Source organism: Diaphorina citri, unplaced genomic scaffold (assembly GCF_000475195.1).
Source record: "Diaphorina citri unplaced genomic scaffold, Diaci psyllid genome assembly version 1.1 scaffold578, whole genome shotgun sequence".
In the NCBI taxonomy this organism is placed as follows: Eukaryota; Metazoa; Arthropoda; class Insecta; order Hemiptera; family Psyllidae; genus Diaphorina; species Diaphorina citri.
The window spans coordinates 22,226-35,547 of NW_007378012.1; positions in this window are offsets into that span (position 1 = coordinate 22,226).

Genomic DNA, 13,322 nt, shown 5'->3' on the forward strand with positions numbered 1-13,322 from the left:
CTCCCGAGTTTCCATAGAGAACCACGCCACTGATTCTGGAGTTTATGTCTATATATTTATTTAAGTTTATATACCTATTTGTATAATATATTAAGCTCTTACAATATAAATAATCTCGAGTCATCATCTTAAGAGAGAGAGAGAGAGAGAGAGAGCTCCTAAAAAAAGAATCTCAAAATAGAGAAACATAGTAGTGCACCAATATTATACCTGGTAGTTGTAGATACCTAATGGAAAGATTTTGGTTAAAAAAAGGTGTTTGATCAAAGGGCATTTTATGGACTTTGATCAGCCCCGGGTCAATATCACACTTCCACTAGAACTAACTTATTGGATAATCCATTCTCCCTCCGTTTCCCCTAGTGATGCATAAGACAATTTTGGTAATATTGATGCATCCGCTAAAAATATATGAACCCCTCTATTTTGTGTTATTGGAAAATTTAGTAATTTTGCACATCCACCAAAAACATGAAATTCTCTCTCTTCTCTTAAATATTCAAGCTATTTTGAGACACAAACTTGTTATAGCTTATTAGCTCTCTATTTTGTGTTTTTGGAAAATTTAGTAATTTAGCACACCCACCAAAAACATGAAATTCTCTCTCTTCTCTTAAATATTCAAGCTATTTTGGGTCACAAACTTGTTATAGCTTATTAGCCAGTTTTGTTCAATGATAACAAAAACTGTCATCTGTGTTTGGAACCACTCTAAACATTTGTTAACTTGTATATTAGACCAAGTGTATCTCACCTTTGTGTCATTGTTATTTTAATGTTAATAAGAACAAGTAAAATAACAAGTACAAGAACAAGTAAAATAACAAGTAGGTATACAATAACAAGACACACTTAATGTCAGTCTCCACCAGGTCCGCATAAACTTTGCACTTTGCATTTCATAAGCTTTGCATTTCACACTTTGCAAAAGTTAACTTATCTCATCTAGAACTAAATCCTTGAATCCCTAAGGAAGGCATAGAGCTGCAACAATGTTTTTTCTCTCTCTCTCTCTCTCCCTCTCTCTCTCTCTCTCTCTCTCTCTCTCTCTCTCTCTCTCTCTCTTCTTGGTTCGTTTAAGGTTCGTTCTTGGAACGATAATCTTGCGCTCTCTCTCTCTCTCTTTCTCTCTCCCCCCCCTCTCTCTCTTCTTGGTTCGTTTAAGGTTCGTTCTTGGAATGGATGGCTTTTGCCTATCCTGTCGCCTCGCCTGTCCGTCCTCCTTCTCTTCTGTGTATCTTCTACTTCGGGATGATAAGACCTCCGATGTTTACAGTTCCCTCTATCAAACCTCTTTGGAAAAAAAGGCCGTATCTCGCAAGTAACACAATTAAGGAGCGCGGTAGCGCTCCGCCCCGCCAAGTCAAGAAAGTTTGACCAGGTATTCTATTCATCTCGGAGTTATAAGTACAACTTTTGTATCCAAGCAGGTATCTCTCGAATAGAACTGTTGCGCTGACTCAGGTGAGGTTTCAAAGTCATAGATAGAGCAGGAAAAATGAGGACCAACGGAATTTTTCCTTTTCTCTTACGAACTCTAGATCTCGAGATAAATTGATTTAAAAAATACTGGTAAATCGTGAACTTTGACGTCACGGCATACGCTCCCGTAGGCGAAGACGTCACATCAAATGTCCCGAGCGAAGCTCCCTCGCAGGCAACGCATTAATGTGTTTGTGCGCATACGTTTCTGCGCAGTTCTTTCTAAGTATTTTTTACTCTGAACGGTAAGCCTTTGGGATCGAACCGCAGACACCTCGGTTACGAAACCAAAGCGTTTTCAACTGCTCTAAAGGTAGAAACACACCATCACGTCACGTTACATCACGTCACGTGAAGTGATAGTAGTGTGGCTGTCCTGAAGGGAATTACCTACAATATTATGGGAAAACTCTGGACTACATCTTTCTGACTCCCTCATGAGCTCACGTGACGTGACGTGATAGTAGTGTGTTTCTACCTTAACTGTGGGGCTTTCCAAGGCTGTTTTTACTTCTTGTTTCTTCTTCTTCTTCTTCTTCTTCTTCTTCTTCTTCTTCTTCTTCTTCTTCTTCTTCTTCTTCTTCTTCTTTTTCTTCTTTTTAGTTTCTTCGTACCCAGAAGCGAATCTCGTTTAGAACAACAAACAAAATTCGGGCGAATTCATTTGTTTGATGTTTGATATCTATAGCCCACGTTACTCCAAGACAGCTTACAACTCGCGTGTTATGTGATAAGAAACAGATCGATGGTTTGATATTTATCGAAGAGGAGGAGGAGAAAGAGGAGGAGGAGAAGAAGAAGAGAATGTGAAGAACAAGGTGGATGAGGAATAGGAGAAGAAAGAGGAATAGAAGGAGAAGAAGAGTAAAAAGAAATAATAATATCCGATGCTATACGTACTAGACGAGCGTGTTATGTGATCTTATTTTTCGGCGCGATATTCGATTGCATACCTACAAAGTAATATTAAGAAAATACTCAAAATAAGTATAGCTATTACCTACCTATTTAGACACATATTTTTTCTTCTTTTTAGGAAAATATACGCTGTACCTATTTTATAGGACGTCTAGGTAGGTATCTTCTATCTACAATCTATAGAATCTACATATGTGTTGAATTTATTGATGAGAAATAAATTTAGACATTACGAAATTCGGAGATTCAGTATGAACTCTGGTAATAATTCAATGTATATGTATGTAGACTTGTGTAGTACCTATGTTTGTAGAGTGTTTCATTACAAAGATTATAATGCTACGTAATTGATCAATTCCGAAAACATTGCCCACACTGAAAAAAAAAAGTTCCAATCGCGCACTACGCCTTACAGTCAATTGTTTCAGCCTTATAGTCAAAGGTTGGATGTGCCTTGAACGAAAGGAAGTAACAGTAGATTTGCGCAAGACACCTTTTTTTTACTTAAAGATGAGTGTTTCACCGCCGTTTTTATTTCGTAGCAATGGAACAACTGCCACATTAGACGCTCGTGGCCTGTGTCGTAGCATGCCCATCCCGTACACTGAGAAAAAAAATGCTCGATTTCCCACAAAAAAACACAGAAAAACTTCTGTGACCGGTTTTTTGTGAAGTCAGCAATATTTTATTGTGCGTCTCTTATACCACGCTTTGTGCGCTTCGCTGCAGATTTACTGCGAAATGATAAATTGTTCCTGGTGCATAGTAATACTGTTAGCATAACAAAAAAAAACGGCTTTGTTTTTGTAACATAGCTGAAGTCAGGAGGCAGACTGGAAGCTTCTTTCGCGGAATCTTTTGCTCCTGCTCCACATGTGGAATCCTTTTCATCTACTTGTGGCTAATAGATGTTACTGCGGAGCTATTGTAATCGCCAGTTAAGAAAAGAATATTTTTGACCGTACTGTGACTGGAGCGTGAATTCCACTGCTCACCACTCGCATCTCTCATTTTCCTAGTCGAATCCAGTGGCGTAGCATACATGTAGGGCGTGTATGGCGGCCATACACTCAAAATTTACTCAAATACCCTTAAATATTGACTTTAAATATTTATGAAGAAGCATGTGCATGACTTATGTAGTAATGTGCATGGTGATGGAAATTAGTGCCCTACACGCCTTACACTTGACTTTAGACCACGCTACGCCACTGGTCGAATCCCATGTAGAATCCTGGACTGAAATTAGACAAATGCTCACTGGTCCAATCATCCAATTTCAGTCAAGAATTCCTACGGATAAGATTCCGCGAGAAAGACGGGCGTAATATAAGTAGTCGGATTTTATTGGACTTTCTCCAAATCTAAAAGTGATATTTTGCACTTTTCTATAGGCTTCCCGCTTTCCGGACCGTCTCTTATTCTAAGGCTTTTTTTAAAATGGCTGTAGAAACACACCTCATAATTATCTTTATCAACAACACATATCTTTCGCAATTTTGGTATATCCAGTATATTCCGAATAAAAAAAATTAAAAACGCAAGAAAAAGAAGCAGAAGAAGGAGAAGTCCGAAGAAGAAATTTCGTATTTAAAATTCTTATTCTCTGACCTCCAATGTGCCCCCGGCAAGGTAGTATTTTAAATTGGAATTCGGTTTCGTTTCTGAGGCATTAACATTTTAAGTACTCTGGCGCGCGGAGATACCAGAACTTGCTGGTTTATTGCATGCCATAGATTGCCATAGTGTGGCCCAGAGTATGTGTCCGTAGTATGTCTCGAGTAACAGGTTGATAAGAGTTCGAGAGTGTGCGGATTCAAATATAATAATAATAGTGCTTATTTATACTGCTCGCATAGGACTGAAAAGTCCCTTTACTCCAGCAGTAGAGGCTACTACTATTATTGTGGTCTGAGAGAGAGAGAGAGAAGAGGGAGGGAGAGAAAGAGATAAATAGAAAGAAAGAAAGAGAGGGTGAAGGAGAGAGAAAAAGAAACGGAGATAAGAACGCAAGAAAATGGAAAGAACATGGAGAGCGGGAGGGAGAGAGATATATATAAATACCTAGAAGGAAATGGAGACAGAGATGAATAAAAAAAAGTGATGGAGAAAGAGGGTGAGGGAGAGAGAAATAAGAAAATAGGGAGGGGGAGAAAGAGAGATACTTACGTTACTTTCTTACTTTAGAGAGAGAGAAAGAGAGAGAGAGAGAGAGAGAGAGAGAGAGAGATAAATAGGAAAGAGATAAAGTACATAAGATAAAGAGAGAGGAAAAGAGACAAACAGAGCATTCTTCTAGTTTACATTCATCTTTTTACTTTCTATTATTTTTTTTCTTTTTTTTTTCCTAGACATTAGTTAAAATAGCTAAGCTTTTGTCAATCAGAGAGAGAGAGAGAGAGAGAGAAAGATAGAGTAGCTATTTACTTCTTGACGAAAAAAAAAAATAATAATAACTTCGAGCTGTGTGTAATAGGCTAATAATAATAAGTGATAAAAAATGTGACGAGTTTGGTCTTACCTTGAATTCATCACTTTCGCGGATGGTGATTTGTATTTTAGAGTTGGCGGTGAGATGTGGCTTTCCCTGGAGTGCCACTTTTTCGTCAGCACTCAGCTCCGAACTGTCTGTTGGCTCTTCTGCCTGTCAGGTCGTTGGATTCCTTGTAGATTCTCTTCCGCCCTTTCAGCCATTGACCATGTTTCAACTGTAACCCTGTCAAGGAGCCCTTACAGGGTGCTATCAACCGGGCCAGCTGAACCCTGGTTTTTTTAAAAGGTGTTACTCCTTTATCCTTCCTCCTTTCTCATACGGTTGAGATGTTGAGAATGGGGTCATGTTGTTGTCAGAAGCATCCTAACTATTTCCTTAACCCTCTCATGCAGACACTGTGAAATCTCTTGAAACTTCCTGACGTTTCAGCGTTTGAGACAAAGCTACTTTGGAGTTCTTTGTGGTGAATACTGTCTTTCTTCTTCTTCTTCTTCTTCTTCTTCTTCTTCTTCTTCTTCTTCTTCTTCTTCTTCTTCTTCTTTTTCTTCTTTTTCCCTTTCTCATACGGTTGAGATGTTGAGAATGGGGTCATGTTGTTGTCAGAAGCATCCTAACTATTTCCTTAACCCTCTCATGCAGACACTGTGAAATCTCTTGAAACTGCCTGACGTTTCAGCGTTTGAGACAAAGCTACTTTGGAGTTCTTTGTGGTGAATACTGTCTTTCTTCTTCTTCCTCTTCCTCTTCTTCTTTTTCTTTACTCCACATGTCCAATTAAGAATAATACCCACCTCAGGGCCATATTTAGGAAGGGTTGGCGAGGGGGGTTCGCCCCCCTTCGAGCTTCATTTGTCTCCTGTACCATAGGTGAGACTCCGAAAATTTGTGGCGTTCACCCCCCCCCCCCCCCCCGCACAAAAACCTTTCTTCTTCTTGTTCTCCTTCCACCTCTTCTTCTTCTTCTTCTTCTTCTTCTTCTTCTTCTTCTTCTTCTTCTTCTTAGTTCCTACTGAAATTCCACAAACGGTTGACGCGTGCTTGCATAACACAAGCTAGGATACTGTGTAAAGTAAATTACACAGAACGCTGGCTGGTAATAATTACACAGAATTTTATTATAACTACACGGAAATTGCACTCGCGGACTCTCTTCGGTGTTAGAAACACGCTTGCTGCCAGTGGTGGCTTTCCAAGGGGGACTTTGGACCGACGACTTTGTATTTTCTTTGTCCGAAGCCAGTGGCGATGGCACGATGAACGCTCTAGTTCCCACAATGGATCACCGAAGTTAAGCTAGGTTGTGCTTGGTTAGTATCCGGATGTGTGACCGTCTGGGCAATCGAGCAGAAAAGACGAAAAGACCGTTACACCCATATTTATGAACAAAATGCTGGCTCTTAAGTTCGTGCTAAGCATAGTCTCAAGGCATTTGATTGGTCAATTTTGACTTCGAACGCTGGCCGGTAATAATTACACAGAATTTTATTATAATTACACGGAAATTGCACTCGCGGACTCTCTTCGGTGTTAGAAACACGCTTGCTGCCAGTGGTGGCTTTCCAAGGGGGGGACTTTAGATCGACGACTTTGTATTTTCTTTGTCCGAAGCCAGTGGCGATGGCACGATGAATGCTCTAGTTCCCACAGTGGATCACCGAAGTTAAGCTACGTTGTGCTTGGTTAGTATCCGGATGTGTGACCATCTGGACAATCGAGCAGAAAAGACGAAAAGACCGCAAGTATTTTTTTACTCTAAACGGTAAGCCTTTGGGATCGAACCGCAGACACCTCGGTTACGAAACCAAAGCGTTAGCAACTGCTCTAAAGGTAGAAACACACTATCAAGTCACATTACATCACGTCACGTGACGTGATAGTAGTGTGGCTCTCCTGAACGAGATTACCTACAATATTATGGGAAAACTTTGAACTACATCTTTCTGACTCCCCCATGACTTCACGTGACGTGATGGTAGTGTGTTGCTACCTTAAGTGGGGCTTTCCAAGGCTTTTTTTACTTCTTGTTTCTTTTTCTTCTTCTTCTTCTTCTTCTTCTTCTTCTTCTTCTTCTTCTTCTTCTTCTTCTTTTTCTTCTTTTTAGTTTCTTCGTACCCAGAAGCGAATCTCGTTTAGAACAGATGGGTGATGTTTCAAAGTCATAGAGCAGGAAAAATGAGGACCAACGGAATTTTTCTTTTTCTCCTACGACTTCTAGATGTTATGTGATAAGAAACAGATCGATAGTTTGATATTTATCGAAGAGGAGGAGAAGGAGGAAGAGGAGGAGGAGGAGAAGAAGAAGAAGAAGAAGAAGAAGAAGAAGAAGAAGAAGAAGAGGAGAAGAAGAGGAGAAGGTGAAGAACAAGATGGATGAGGAATAGGAGAAGAAGTGTTCTTTTCTCTCCTTGGATAGATATGGATGTAGGTAAAAGAATGTGCCTTGAAGTAATGTGAAAGCCGTTCCAAGGTACATTTTTTTTTTTAAAAAAAGCTGATAAGTGATAATCATAAAGCAGATAAAGCTTCTAAGAAGTTGGTCTTACCTTGAATTCGTCACTTTCCCGGATGGTGATTTGTATTTTAGAGTTGGCGGTGAGATGTGGCTTTCCCTGGAGTGCCACTTTTTCGTCAGCACTCAGCTCCGAACTGTTTTTCCGAATCCTGTTGTTATTATTGTTGTTTCGTTTGCCTGGAAAAAGAGTGTTTGAAACATGTTTTATTTCTATCACCGACATGGTATGTATTCGATTTTCTAGACCCACAATGGCAGTTCACTAGGCCAAGTTCCATTACAATCACTTTAATTACGTATAATTCGACTAGGACTACGTTGTCTATCACGCACACCACTCCCGTTCAGCCCTTCTGACAGCTCCAGTCAAACTTAGGTCTCAAGTGTCAGACCTACGTCTCAAGCTTTTTTCGCCACACACGACAAGACGGTCTTAGAGACCCATGTCTGTCAGACCTAGGACCCATGTCTGTCAGACCTAGGACCCATGTCTGTCAGACCTAGGACCCATGTCTGGTCTGAGCATGAGCGACTGGCATTAGAAACATAAGGTACTTACCGTTCAGTTCTTTAGGATCCTTTAATTCTACGATGAAAGACACGTTTTTTTCGTAACAGTTCTCCTCCACAATTTCAATGGGGATGAAATGTCTGAAAGCAGAAGAAAGGGAAGAAGACTCGGAGTTAGAAAATGGAAAAGTGTCGACCTGTCGAGACCGGGATAAAGGTCATAAAGTCGACAAACATGTCCCGGACTATTTTTATACACTCGGATGCAAAAAATTAGGAAACCTTCGTATTTCCATCCCTTTATTTTGACACTGCGTACGTTTGATACCGATACCCTTATGTGTAAGTACGGAAGGTAAACGAAAATTTGTAGATATTTTATTTTATTAATTTCTTTACACGCTAAGCAGGAAAGAGAATATTAATTTATTTTCTTTTTTTAGATATTTGATAGAGAAAACTGCAACTGCCAAGGTCTTATCGTCCCGAAATCGAAGAGATGAGGAAGACAGGATAGGAGAAAGCCAGCTGTTCCGAGAATGAACATTATCCGTTCAGGATAAAATTGGCCCCGGGCGGGAATCGCTTATAAGGCACAAGGCACCAAGGCAAAGGCGCTACCAACCAAGCTAACTAGAGGCTGGTTGTCCCGAATATCCGAATTTCTAGCACATGAGTATACATAATGTTAGCTGTCTCTCTGTCTGTAGGTACCTACCTAGATACTTGTATTATTCCAGCTACATGGGAAAAAAGTAATAAAGTGTACCTCGTTGCAGGAAACTCCAGTCGAAAAGTCACGAGATGTGAGTAGATATTAATAAGTAGGTACTCTACATTGTGAGTAGGTATCCTACATTAAAACAAAGTAAATAAATGGGTACAAAAAATATTGAAGGTGACATTTTAGTAAGAGTACCAACTTATACCTGCCTCAGTAGCGTAGTGGTCAAGACGCTCGCCTGGTAAACAGGAGGGCGTGGGTTCGATCCCAGCCGAGGCATGGAATTTTATCCTCATTTATTTGAGATTTTGACCACATAATAATGGAGCTACATTTTATCAATTCGGACAATATTTTCCCAAATAGGATAACAAAATTGTTCCCCAACAGGGTTAATAGAGTTTCCCCATTTAACAACATCATGAATGGATTATAATTTATGAACTGAAATATCTTCCTATACTTTTTCCTCCATGCGAAATTCGTCCGACAGATAGAATTTAATTTATTTTCGTCCAGACAGTGCTGTAACTAACAAGGCTAGGTCATGAGCGCCCCGTTTATTTTCATGTCTGGAGGTTCCGGGTTCGATTCCCGGCGGAGTCGAAGTTCTTTCAGCTCTGTGTTTGGAGTTCGGGGTGCACTCTGCCTTGTGAGGCCAATTGAGTGCCTACTTTAATTGAGTAGCTACTTCAATCGAGTAGCTACTTCAATTGAGTAGCTACTTCAATCGAGTAGCTACTTTAATTGAGTAGCTATCAGTGGCGGCATTACCACTGTAAAAAAAGTATCGCTTACAGTAAAGGAGAGCAATGAAGCTCGAGAGGGGGGGGGGGGGGCCCGGGCCCCCCCGTCCCCCTAAAAACGGCCCAACTCATCCCATGAAGCTCGAGAGGGGGGGGGGGGGGCCCGGGCCCCCCCGCCCCCCTAAAAAAGGCCTAACTCATGCCATAAAATCCTAGTCGTTCTGGTTCTCTCATATTTTGACTAGGCGGAACGGAGCACTACCCCACACTCTATCACAGTGGTTCCCAACCTTTTTTCGCCCGCGTACCCCTCGGGAACCCGGATTTTATCTCACGTACCCGCACCACCATCATAATGAGTACCGGTAACATGTATCATTACTACTGAGTTCTAAACACTCTAAGTGCCTTTTGAAAAAAAAAAAAAAAATCAGTACTTCAGTACCTTGAAGTCAAAATTCAGTACTTTTCTGGACTGTCCTGCATTGATAACCCATCAAAATTCAAATTTTGCCTTTGTCCGCCATTACACAATTTTTTCTCGCGTACCCCCGGTTGAGAACCGCTAGCTCTATCATAACTCCTCATGTACGTCCTTAACATACCCTATTTCTACATTAATTTATAGTCCAACAGTCTACGGCACAACATGGGTAGGGTATATTTTTTGTCAGCAAAAGTGGAAAAAAAAAGTTTTAATTATTTATTAAACTTTCAACTTTTGTGTGAGCGAGATAGAGAGTGAGAGAGAGAGTGAGAAAGAGAGAGAGGAAATGGATAAAGGCAAATTGTATGTACATAGACACGAGGAAAAAAGAGAGAGAAGGAAGGAGAAAGCATAAATGGGCCAGAGAGAGAATGTGCAGAGAGAGAGAGAGAAATAGAAAGGAGGGAGAGAGATGGAAGCAGAGAAAGAGAGAGAGAGAAAGAGAGAGAGAGAGAGAGAGAGAGAGAGAAGAGAGAGTTTATCGTACGTATGTAGGTAGGTATAATAAAAATCTGGTGTGAACATCACACGACTTTCTATTACATTTGCAGAATACGTAGGTATTTGAAAAGAAATAGAAAGTAAAAAAAGTTATTAGGTAAGTACGTAGGTAGAGGTAGTAAAAATAGATACCTACCTAGGTCGACGTACAAAAATAAATATCAAAAAGATTGAAACCTAAATGAAGGTCTCAACTCTCAAACATTACCTTAATCAAAAGCGTCAAAATGGCACATCCTCCACTTCTTCAATAATTTAATTGGTGGATCATGCCATTGTTCACAGTTTGTTTTCGAGCTCCACCTCTGGTAAATTAGCCAATGTCTCCCAGTAGACTAGCTTTTCCGCCCACGGCTGCCCCGCAAATTTTTTCACTGAATTTTTGTCTCTATCCTTTATATCTGCCTCTCTTCTTGTCTTTTTATTTCTCTTTCTATCCCACCTTACCTATCTCTCTCTCTCTCTCTCTCTCTCTATCCCTTCTATCTCTCTCTTATTTCTTTTTATCACTCTTTCTCCTTTTCTTTCTATCCCACCTTACCTATCTCCCTTCTTCTCTCTCTCTCTCTCTATCCATCCCTTCTATCTCGGCCTCTCTTTCTTCCTTTTTATCTCTCTTTCTTCCTCTCTTTTTTATCCTACCTTACCTTAGATCTCCCTTTCTCTCTCCCTCTCTCTTTCCTACTCTCCCCCTCCCTCCCTTTCTCTCTATTTCTCTTCCTCTCTCTTTCCCGAACTCTCTCTCCTATTGAAAGAAAATTAGGATGTAATTTTTATGTGCATAGCACCACCTGCCCAGTGTTAAATTAGCTCCTTGATGAAAATTTGGTGTTAAATTAGCTCCTTGATGAAACTCCGGGCAGTTTGTATGGGAACAGATACCAACATAAAATAATACGGGAGACTATACACACTCATACAAAAAATCACATGGGATTAACTATTCACTTGCTTATTTGGTAACGGTTCACGAATAAAAGGGAAATTTGCTCTCTCTCTTTCTATCCCTTCTATCTCTCTCTTATTTCTTTTCATCACTCTTTCTCCTTTTCTTTCTATTCCACCTTACATATCTGTCTGTCTCTCTCTCTCTCTCTCTCTCTCTCTCTCTCTTCTATCTCTCTCCTATTTCTTTTTATCACTCTTTCTCCTTTTCTTTCTATCCCACCTTACCTATCTCTCTTCTTCTCTCTCTCTCTCCCTTCTATCTCTCTCTTATTTCTTTTTATCACTCTTTCTCCTTTTCATTTCCACCTGCCCAGAACTTTGGTGTTAAATTAGCTCCTTGATGAAACTCCGGGCAGTTTGTATGGGAACAGATACCAACATAAAATAATACGGGAGACTATACACACTCATACCTATAATATAATAATACAAACATAGTACATATTTACATACCTACTTGTAAAATAATTAGGGACAGTACAACAGGTAACAGGTTATAAGGAAAGAGGAAAGATTGAGGTAAGTAGGTACCTATATTACCTATACATATGTATATTATGTAGGCACAAACAAGGGAACGTAGGTAACATTTGAGGGAAGATGCATTTGGGAAAAGAAAAGATACCTATACCTACCTATGTAAGGGAAAAGATATGAAGAGGGGGATTTATACATTATGCATGGGAAATATGTACATAATATGAGGGAAGAATGGGAAGATATTTTGTGAGGAGAGGGAAATTCCACGGGAATTATGTGGGGGGAAAAAGGAAAGATGGAAAAGTTTGTTGTCGCTGTTGCAAAGGTAGGCCTGGCTAATTGAGACATAGACATGCGGTCTAGAACAGGGCCGGACTCAGCTAACTCTGTTTCAAAGGTAGGCCTGGCTAATTGAGACATAGACATGCGGTCTAGAACAGGGCCGGACTCAGCTAACTCTGTTTCAAAGGTAGGCCTGGCTAATTGAGACATAGACATGCGGTCTAGAACAGGGCCGGACTCAGCTAACTCTGTTTCAAAGGTAGGCCTGGCTAATTGAGACATAGACATGCGGTCTAGAACAGGGCCGGACTCAGCTAACTCTGTTTCAAAGGTAGGCCTGGCTAATTGAGACATAGACATGCGGTCTAGAACAGGGCCGGACTCAGCTAACTCTGTTTCAAAGGTAGGCCTGGCTAATTGAGACATAGACATGCGGTCTAGAACAGGGCCGGACTCAGCTAACTCTGTTTCAAAGGTAGGCCTGGCTAATTGAGACATAGACATGCGGTCTAGAACAGGGCCGGACTCAGCTAACTCTGTTTCAAAGGTAGGCCTGGCTAATTGAGACATAGACATGCGGTCTAGAACAGGGCCGGACTCAGCTAACTCTGTTTCAAAGGTAGGCCTGGCTAATTGAGACATAGACATGCGGTCTAGAACAGGGCCGGACTCAGCTAACTCTGTTTCAAAGGTAGGCCTGGCTAATTGAGACATAGACATGCGGTCTAGAACAGGGCCGGACTCAGCTAACTCTGTTTCAAAGGTAGGCCTGGCTAATTGAGACATAGACATGCGGTCTAGAACAGGGCCGGACTCAGCTAACTCTGTTTCAAAGGTAGGCCTGGCTAATTGAGACATAGACATGCGGTCTAGAACAGGGCCGGACTCAGCTAACTCTGTTTCAAAGGTAGGCCTGGCTAATTGAGACATAGACATGCGGTCTAGAACAGGGCCGGACTCAGCTAACTCTGTTTCAAAGGTAGGCCTGGCTAATTGAGACATAGACATGCGGTCTAGAACAGGGCCGGACTCAGCTAACTCTGTTTCAAAGGTAGGCCTGGCTAATTGAGACATAGACATGCGGTCTAGAACAGGGCCGGACTCAGCTAAGACAATCTGTGCTCTTAGCTCTTAAATCCCTCCCTGATTGAAGAGTGTGCATACATTTTTTACTTTCCTTATCCTATAGGAAGGAAAGTAATGTAATCGGGTCAAATTTTCGATGGTCAGATTTTAGT